This window comes from Phoxinus phoxinus (genome assembly GCF_949152265.1).
Source record: "Phoxinus phoxinus genome assembly, chromosome: 21".
Taxonomy (NCBI): Eukaryota; Metazoa; Chordata; class Actinopteri; order Cypriniformes; family Leuciscidae; genus Phoxinus; species Phoxinus phoxinus.
In genome coordinates this window covers 26,425,960-26,435,733 of record NC_136896.1, presented here as the reverse complement: position 1 = coordinate 26,435,733, position 9,774 = coordinate 26,425,960, and the positions used below count along the sequence as shown (strand labels likewise).

Sequence of the window (9,774 nt, the reverse complement as noted above, 5' to 3'; positions counted from 1 at the left end):
TTTTTTGGAACAACTTAAGTGGGACTTTAATACAACTTTATATCTACTTTCATTACAGCTTCTAGTGTCTTTAAAATATACTTTAAGTGCACTACACAATATACTGACACGCAATTAATGTGAACTAAAATATACTTTAATGTCAGTTAAAAATACACTTAAGTGTGAATTAAATGTATTGTTTTGGGCGCACTCAATGCACATTAAGTGTAATTAATTTCAAATGTATCACATATTAAGTTGAAATAAAATGCAATAAGTTGCCATTAAGAGTGATTTTTTGGAACAACTTAAGTGGGACTTTAATACAACTTTATATCTACTTTCATTACAGCTTCTAGTGTCTTTAAAATATACTTTAAGTGCACTACACAATATACTGACACGCAATTAATGTGAACTAAAATATACTTTAATGTAATATACATGTACATCGTTCGTTATATAATTAAATACATTTATAATTAAAAAATTTTATAATAAAGTTGTAATTTAGTACATTTCAAATTTTAATAAAAAAAAAATCTCTTAATAACCTAGTTACAATCAAAAGAAACACTATACATAAACACAAACAGTTACAACACTTTAACTCCTTTAGAAAGAGTCTGGAGGACAATGAAGCTTATATGCACAATCATTTTCTTCCTCAAATACCCTAAACATCACAGAAAACATTATGCATTTTTACATTTTCAGAAAACATTCTGTATGATATATAATATTGTTTTTGTTTCCATGTAATTTACTGGTACTACTACTTTTGGGGTAATTTGGTCCCCATAAAAAAAACACATACACATACACACACACACACACACGCACGCACACACACACACACACACACACACCTAATATTAACAAAGATGAATAAATACAGTAAATAAATTCTTCATTGTTAGTTCATTTTGGCTAATGTATAAACTAATGTTAGCAAATGAGACTTAATATTAAAGTAAAAATATTAAAGCTCTTAAACCTTTACTAGCACCAACAGAACCAAATGGTTTCTTCTAAAATCTTACTCAATTACAGTGAATGTAAGTTTGTCTAAAAACAAAAAACAAAACAAAATCTGAAGAACTCCAACGGCATAAAAACAAGAAAACCAAAATCGTTTGTCACCAAATGTTTTGAAGTTGTTGGAAAGTGCTGTTTATGTCTATGTCCCAGAAGCTCTCCAGAGTATATGTGAATGGAAATGTTCCAGAGAAGCAGGAAAGTCAGAAAAAATACCTTGAAGAAAGAAAACAAAAACAGAAGGAAAACAATTGTTTATAAAAACAGATCCAGTCCATTATTATATTTGGCTCAATTGAATGAAAGTGATAGATATACAGTTGCGCTTTAAAGTTATACACCTTGCAGTATCTGCAAAATGTTAATAATTATAGTAATAAGAGGGATAACAAAAAATTGTGTTCTCTTTTTATTTAGTACTGCCCTGATGAAGCAGTTTATTCATTCCCCAATCAAATGTCAAAACATTTTCGTCACAGTTGTCGTCATTTAAAACTGGTTTTTATTTAGTTATCCTCTCGTTTTCGTCTGTGAAAAAATGTCGGTGACGAAAATAATGATACAAATTATTCGTCATTAGTAACATTGCAAGATGGCTGTGGATGAACACCAGTTGTTTGAAACAGCTTTGGCCGCTACAATGAACGAGTTAGACTTTTATCTAAAAGAGGAACCGAAGACGGTGCTCGAAACGTTCCTTTGCAAGAAGGATGTTTTTACTGTTTTGCCGGCAAAGACATTGCTGGCAAGAGTCTAATCTACCAGTTAGCTCCGCTGGTAGCTAGGCGTATGGGGCTTAGTTGTGATTGGTCGTACTAGTATTATCCAATTGCGTGCAGTGAGATTTTCAAATACATGCTTGGTGCCGCCCCTCGAGTTGGGTGATTTATATTACTCAATGCCAGACCCTTAATCTTTCGGATTTGGGTCTGGATTTCCAGGCTAGCAGTTCCTGGATGTTAAAGTTGAATTTACTGTCCAATTCGAACCACTGAATTTGCGAAGCGGAAACATTTTTTTGACCGAAAATCACCTGTTAAATATTATAGGTTGTATTTTTAAACCATTTGAATATTTTTGAAGTAAAATATTAAAGGTGAATATGGATTATTGGATTTTTAATAATGAAAATGGGTTTGAAATGTTTTTAATCGAAATATTCACAGCTTAAATTTCAACCCAATGCAATCCCTAAAAATACAATGCATTAAAATGCAAGCATAGTTAATGCAATGCATTTTTTTTTTTTCAAGTAGTGCAATTCAACAGGCTTTTTTGTTTCAAAAACATTTGCCATTATTTTACTACCATACCCAAGACCCATGCAAACGTTTCCTCATCTTGGCTTGTAAGTTTCAGCTTACCGCGCACATCTTCATGAAGGATGTTCCTGTATTTACTGGTACCACGGTTGACACAGCAATTCTGCGGCCCTCTTCCTTTGGTTTGATACCTGTAAAATATATGATGATTATAGGGGCATCTGTAAATGCACAGGTGGGAATTTATTACTTACAAATGGAGAAGATTTAAAGTATTTAAAAGCTATAGGGATAGTAAGTGACTTGATAGCAGTGTTTCAGCTTGATCAGGGTGTGCTGTCTGTGCAACAATTCATGACAAATTATGTAATGTTAACATCACCTCATCAATAAAGGCCTGTGATTCCACACCGCTTGCACTGTATCTCCAATCACAAATGAACTGATCCTGCAAAATGAACGTGTAACTCCAGATAAGCACAAAAAAATAACATATTCCAAAACAAATAGTAACTGAACAACTCACTCTTCAAATGCAAAAATAAAAAAATAATGCTACATTACAAGCATTATTTCTAGAGTGATATATTAAATATTTATGGTGGTTATAACATTGATTATATGTATTAAATGTATATAAATGTCTTCGAGTGTTACAATATTGGATCTGTATTTAGCAAATTTGTCATTTAGTAATGTTTAAATGATTTAAAAAGTCGGTTTAATTAAATTATATATTTTTTCAGCAGCCAAATTCGTCGAACACACCCACACGCGAAAATATTATGATGTAAGAAATTATTAGAAATGCAATCATAGATAAATTATTGAAAAACTGATTAATTCACCTCCCGAGTCTATAGCGTCTGTCTGCGATGAAAATAATGTAATGTGTTACACTCTCGCAATAACAACTGCCATGTTACGGTGAAAATGTTAAAATAAAGAAAGCATCAAGATATACTTACTTGACTCATTAATGCAGTATAACGTCTCATCTGTAATCAAACGTGTCGTTCTCTTCCTGATTGCGCAGCTTCAGTTTCCTTTCCTCACGAATCGCGATTACAGAAACATAACAGTGCATTTTTCAAACTCTAGTGAAGTAGTGCGTCATCGTGACGTAGTATTTCTGGCGCATGCGCATTAAATAAAATGATTGATAATCAGATTGATAAATAAAATGATAATATATTTCATGCATGGTTATATTTCAGCTTTTTAATTTCTGTTCAAACTCATTGTGTTGTTAGACTCTGTAAGTTCACAAAACTTGATTCATTCACCTAACTAAAAGTCAATCATTTTTATAGTGTAGTGTAGTCTAATTTAAATTAAATGTATTTTAACTGAATTTAAATGCAATTTAATTTTGTTTAGATTTGTTTAACTTTGCTCACAACTAAATGTGTTTAATTTACTTAGATCAACATAATGATATTAAAAGTATTCTCTACACATATGTAAAGTACAATACATTAATATTACATTAAGAACTCCTCTCATAAATTACATTTTATTGTCAAATATTATGTAGAAAACTGACACTTTTAATTGAGTTCATAGAGCAGAAGCTGGTGATAAAAATGTCAACAATAAGTTGTACTGGAGTATACTGTATAAACAAATGTATTGCAGTTTAGAGGAAAAATACATTTCAAGTGCATTAATGCACACAATATATTATAGACTAAACACATTTAAAATACATCAACAAAATAATTAGTAAACACACTTGAGTTGAAATTAAAAACAATTATTTTTTTCATATTTTCCATATTCATCATATTCTTTTATTTAGTATATTAGTCAATACATCAAAATAACTGTTTAAGTAAAACTTAATTAGACATTATTACAACGTGCCTTTTTAAAACATGCACTTACGTGTGTTTAGAAATATTGTCATGAAAGTGTACTTACTTTAAGTTAAACTTAATTAGACATTATAACAAAGTGCATTTGTGAAAAGTGCACTTAAGTGTGTTAAGAAATATTGTGATGAAAGTGTACTTACTTTAAGTTAAACTTAATTAGACATTATTACAAAGTGCATTTGTAAAAAGTGCACTTAAGTGTGTTTATAAATATTGTGATGAAAGTGTACTTACTTTAAGTTAAACTTAATTAGACATTATAACAAAGTGCATTTGTAAAAAGTACACTTAAGTGTGTTTATAAATATTGTGATGAAAGTGTACTTACTTTAAGGTAAACTTAATTAGACATTATTACAAAGTGCATTTGTAAAAAGTGCACTTAAGTGTGTTAAGAAATATTGTGATGAAAGTGTACTTACTTTAAGTTAAACTTAATTAGACATTATTACAAAGTGCATTTGTAAAAAGTGCACTTAAGTGTGTTAAGAAATATTGTGATGAAAGTGTACTTACTTTAAGTTACACTTAATTAGACATTATTACAAAGTGCATTTGTAAAAAGTGCACTTAAGTGTGTTAAGAAATATTGTGATGAAAGTGTACTTACTTTAAGTTACACTTAATTAGACATTATTACAAAGTGCACTTTTTACAAATGCACTTAAGTGTGTTAAGAAATATTGTGATGAAAGTGTACTTACTTTAAGTTACACTTAATTAGACATTATTACAAAGTGCATTTGTAAAAAGTGCACTTAAGTGTGTTAAGAAATATTGTGATGAAAGTGTACTTACTTTAAGTTACACTTAATTAGACATTATTACAAAGTGCATTTGTAAAAAGTGCACTTAAGTGTGTTAAGAAATATTGTGATGAAAGTGTACTTACTTTAAGTTAAACTTAATTAGACATTATTACAAAGTGCATTTGTAAAAAGTGCACTTAAGTGTGTTAAGAAATATTGTGATGAAAGTGTACTTACTTTAAGTTACACTTAATTAGACATTATTACAAAGTGCATTTGTAAAAAGTGCACTTAAGTGTGTTAAGAAATATTGTGATGAAAGTGTACTTACTTTAAGTTACACTTAATTAGACATTATTACAAAGTGCATTTGTAAAAAGTGCACTTAAGTGTGTTAAGAAATATTGTGATGAAAGTGTACTTACTTTAAGTTAAACTTAATTAGACATTATTACAAAGTGCATTTGTAAAAAGTGCACTTAAGTGTGTTAAGAAATATTGTCATTAAAGTGCATTCCCTTTAAGTACACTTAAGTGGTATTTCATTTGAACTATATTATATTATCTGCAAGTGCACTTTTCAAAAAGTATACTTTTATGATATTAAGCACAAAAAAAGTACGCTTTCAATACAATTAAGCACACTTCTTTTTCACAAGGGCTAGCCTATAGGCTACTATACTAACGAGTCTAATGACTATACTATAGGCTACTATACTATACCTACTGGCTTACACCTGGTAAGAATGTTAAATCTGGAACTGAGAAAAAACGACTTTAAGCTTTTGATTTGATTATTAAATATCAAACAAACAAAAGTTTTCACAATCTGAATATGAACAGTTGAGTCAAACTAGTCAATTAATGATCTGTTGTATAATAATTAATTGATTGTTAGACATACAGTATTTACAGTGCAGCATATTGTGGACAGGTGCAGAGTATTGGCGGATGCTCAATTTGATTGATTGTACTTTTTTTGTACTTGATTGTTTTGCAGATGAGCATCACTATAGTATTTCATTGGAGAAGTCAGTTCTTAGAATCTGCTTAGAAGCTAGTAATGAGTCATGAGTGCTTCAGTGTATTGTCACTGATCTGCTATATATTTCTCCCAAGTTGCAGTACTTTTTAAAATGCAACTTGTTCTTTCTGGGAATTAAATGAGTGGAGCACATGCTTTCCGAAAAAAGGTGTGAGTTGTGGGTTAGGGTTTAAATTTAAACTAATAAAGGTTTTAACTTTCAACAGTTTTGCCTCTAACAATGCAATGGATACCATGAGATGCAGATTACATGTTTTTGTTTTATTAAAGTGATTTTTTTTTCACGGCATCAAGCTATATGCATCATAATTAGCTGATATTAAAATATATAATCTTGGTCTGTAATGCCTAATATAATGCATTCACATAAAAGTTCACATCTGGCTTAATGCTCTTCGGCATAAAAGCACTCCTTCACACTCTTGCTCAATGTCCAATAGGCCTTCTGTACAACCCTAACCTTGTTGAATTTTTAATGCTGGTTGTTAAATATTTCATGTCATAGATATTCACTGCTATATTTAGGATTCACATATTATAATTTTCAACTTTTCCTGGAAACATGTGGAATGTGCCACATTTAGTGGGAATGAGTAAACCCCATTTCAGTAAATGAATATCTTTATTAACTTCTGCGGGGGGCAGTGGGAGCTGTGGCTTGCTGAATATGATTAATATTTATGCTACATTTTTATAGCGCGTGTGACAATAATACACAGAAGTACACTTAAGTATTAAGCATTCTTGGCACTTTTTTAAACTATTGGCTGCTCTTTTAAAATGACTCAAAAGTAAAATAACTTCCTGTTAGTAGCCACTAGATGTCAGTAAAATGTCATCACCCATAAAGGGTTAATATTAAAACAGTGAGGAATCTGCAACGGGCACTGAAAGCTGCACTCAGGCTGTGTCCGAAATCACATACTCCCCTACTACATAGAAAAACAGTATGTGACAAAATAAGTAACCTATCCGAATGTAAAAAGTACCCGGATGACCTACTACTTTCGACGAGATTCTGAAGTGTGCATATCATGGACACTTTCCTATCAAATGAGGCCACGGGAGAGGATTTATGAATGATGGTGAAGCAACGCAACCTAGCTGGTAGGTCACATGATAATGACAGCATGGTGAATGTATGTCTGACCGGATTACATTCATACTACACACTCATAATAGAACATCGCTTTTTAAATGCTTGCAAAGTACGTACTTTTTTTTTCAAAATAAGAGAGTATGTGATTTTAGACGCAGCCGCTGTTGTTTTAGTAGGATTACAGTGTTACTGACACCCATCATGAAGTGTGGATGGAAAAGAAAGTTTTATTAATTCATGATGCCATTATAATGCTCCAATTACAAGCATATTTATGACTGTGTAAATAATTTATTCAGCAAATATAAGTGACAGAGTCATTGAGTGAGTAGTATTTAGCTGTCATGTGATCTCAACATGGCGGCCATCATGACGGTTGACGGATAAAAAGCTTTGAAGCCACTGATATCACTGGAGTATTCCTTACATGATTCGGTTTTAATATTTTTTCAAAAATTAATTTAGGACAAAAAAAAAACTGTGGTGTAATGAGTTTTAAATAAAGCTCATCTAAAATATATAGGCAACCAAGATATATAAAATAGGTATGTTAGTTACATTAAATCTCAATTAAATCGACTATTTTTCCTGTTGGTGTTTGAGTTTAAAGATCACTTGAGCTTATGGCATTTCAAAAATAAAAATAAATCAATAATAATCAATCATATATATATATATATATATATATATATATATATATATATATATATATATATATATATATATATGGTTTGTCTTATGCTCACCAAGACTGCATTTATTTTATTAAAAATACAGTAAAAAAACAATACTGTAAAATATAATTACATTTTAAAGAAGTTTTCTATTTTAATATATTTCAACATGTAACATTTTATGGATTTTCATGATTCTTTAATGAATCAAAAAAGTTCAAAACAAAAGCATTCATTTGAAATATAAATCTTTAACATTATCAATGTTTTTAATTTAACTTTTGTTTAGTTTAATGTGTCCTTGCTGATAAAAAAAGTATTTTTATTATTATATTTTTTCATATACTCACCCCAAAACTCCAGAAAAAAATATTACTGTAAGTAGAAAAATTAGTTATCAACACTGATAAAAAAAGAAAGAAATGTTTCTTAAGGCAGCAAATCAGCATATTCATTATATTTTTAAATGGTAGTAATATACAATATTATTGTCATTTTAAAACATATATCTTGTTTTTTTTTTAATATAGCGTCATATTCACTGTACACATCAGGTTCTTGTGACTGATAAAAAGCGATCTCTTTGACAAATACTGCGCAGCCTCTTCTCTGATCCTGATGTGTGTTCCTAATGTAGAACTCCTTATATAATCAACAAGCTGCTTGAAAAGCACTTGAGAATGGAAAGTGTGTTATCTTTCCTGCGCTTGTCCTGCAGACACGGGCTCAGGCCTTCCACATTAGCATCACATCTCTCACGTCCGGACACTTTGATCTGCAGTTCGTGTAAATGGTTTGCGAGAACGACAGCCTCTTCATCAATAGTGCTTAATTGGTCTTTTCTGCTATGCATGATAAATGGGATTCACATTCATTTTAGGACAGTGCTCATGGAAATCAGTTAAAAGGAAGGCATGGACTAGATACTGAGTGATGTCCCTAGTGAGGTGTGTGTGAGCTACATTGTGGGTTTCAAGATTCAGGACATTTATTAACAACTTTAACATCCTTTCTATCAAACTAACTGAATGGTAGGCTATATAAAACAAGAAATGCTGCTTGCAAACTACAGAGTGCAGTGAAAAAGACAGAACAAATATTGCAAACATGATTTCTACAGCTTAACTGTAATATTATCATAATACATATTTATATATAAATAAATTCCTTTTAACTACTGATGTTATTGTAGCTATTTGGAGAAATACGTGTTAAATCTTTATTCAACTTTGGCTGGGTATGTTGTAGACTTTCTCCACTAGAGGACGCTTTTGATCCTATTTTTAAAGATTGTGTGTTCTTGCCATTCATTATAATTCATTGTGTGTGTGTGTGTGTGTGTGTGTGTGTACACTAATAATAATTATTAAGCTAAAAGTTTCAATATCATTTTATATATCCTTTAGTTCTTTTGAAGAAGTGTTGTTTTTTTTGTTTATTTATTGTATTAAATTTTGTGTGAATCTTTTTAATTACACCAAGAGTTTAGTTGTGATTCACACTCAACATTCAAAATCTTTTTTTTTTTTTTTTTAAATCTAACACATTGAGGGAAACACCAGTGTGAATTACAACTGAATTCTTGAATTCTTGTCATAAAACGAGACAATATACAAGACGAGAGCACGGTGTTGACTTTATTTTAGAATCATTAATATACTATTGTAGTTTTAATTAGATTTTATTTTTACATCTTCTGCTTTATTTTAATTTTAATTTTTTTGTTTTTTTTTGTGTGTTTAGGTGTCATTTTTATTAATCATCTTTATTATTTGATTAATTATTATTTTAGTTTTAGTTATTTTAGTACTTCAACTTAAAGTAAACGAAGATGATAATTGTTGCCTTGGCAACTAGCTGAAATAAAAATTAGATATATACATCTATTATTTCAGTTACCATTTATTTTGTTTCAAGTAATGCAATTAGATTTTTATGGTTTTAGTTTTTTGTTTTATTTAATGATAATAACCCTGTTTTGTAATTAGAATGTTCCAGGATTCCACAGGTTTCTATCTAACAGGCTTTCTGATAGTGTAGTACACAGC

At 30.3% G+C, this 9,774-nt stretch overlaps 1 long non-coding RNA gene across 1 annotated transcript; it reads right to left on the bottom strand.

Moving 5' to 3' along the window:
• Positions 1-541: 541 nt before the first annotated feature.
• On the bottom strand, positions 542-3,040 carry LOC306989360. Its single transcript, XR_013795624.1, has 3 exons — positions 2,665-3,040; positions 2,385-2,473; positions 542-1,236 (listed from the first exon to the last, which is right to left on the bottom strand). It is a non-coding gene; the product is annotated as an uncharacterized lncRNA (long non-coding RNA).
• Positions 3,041-9,774: the final 6,734 nt, after the last annotated feature.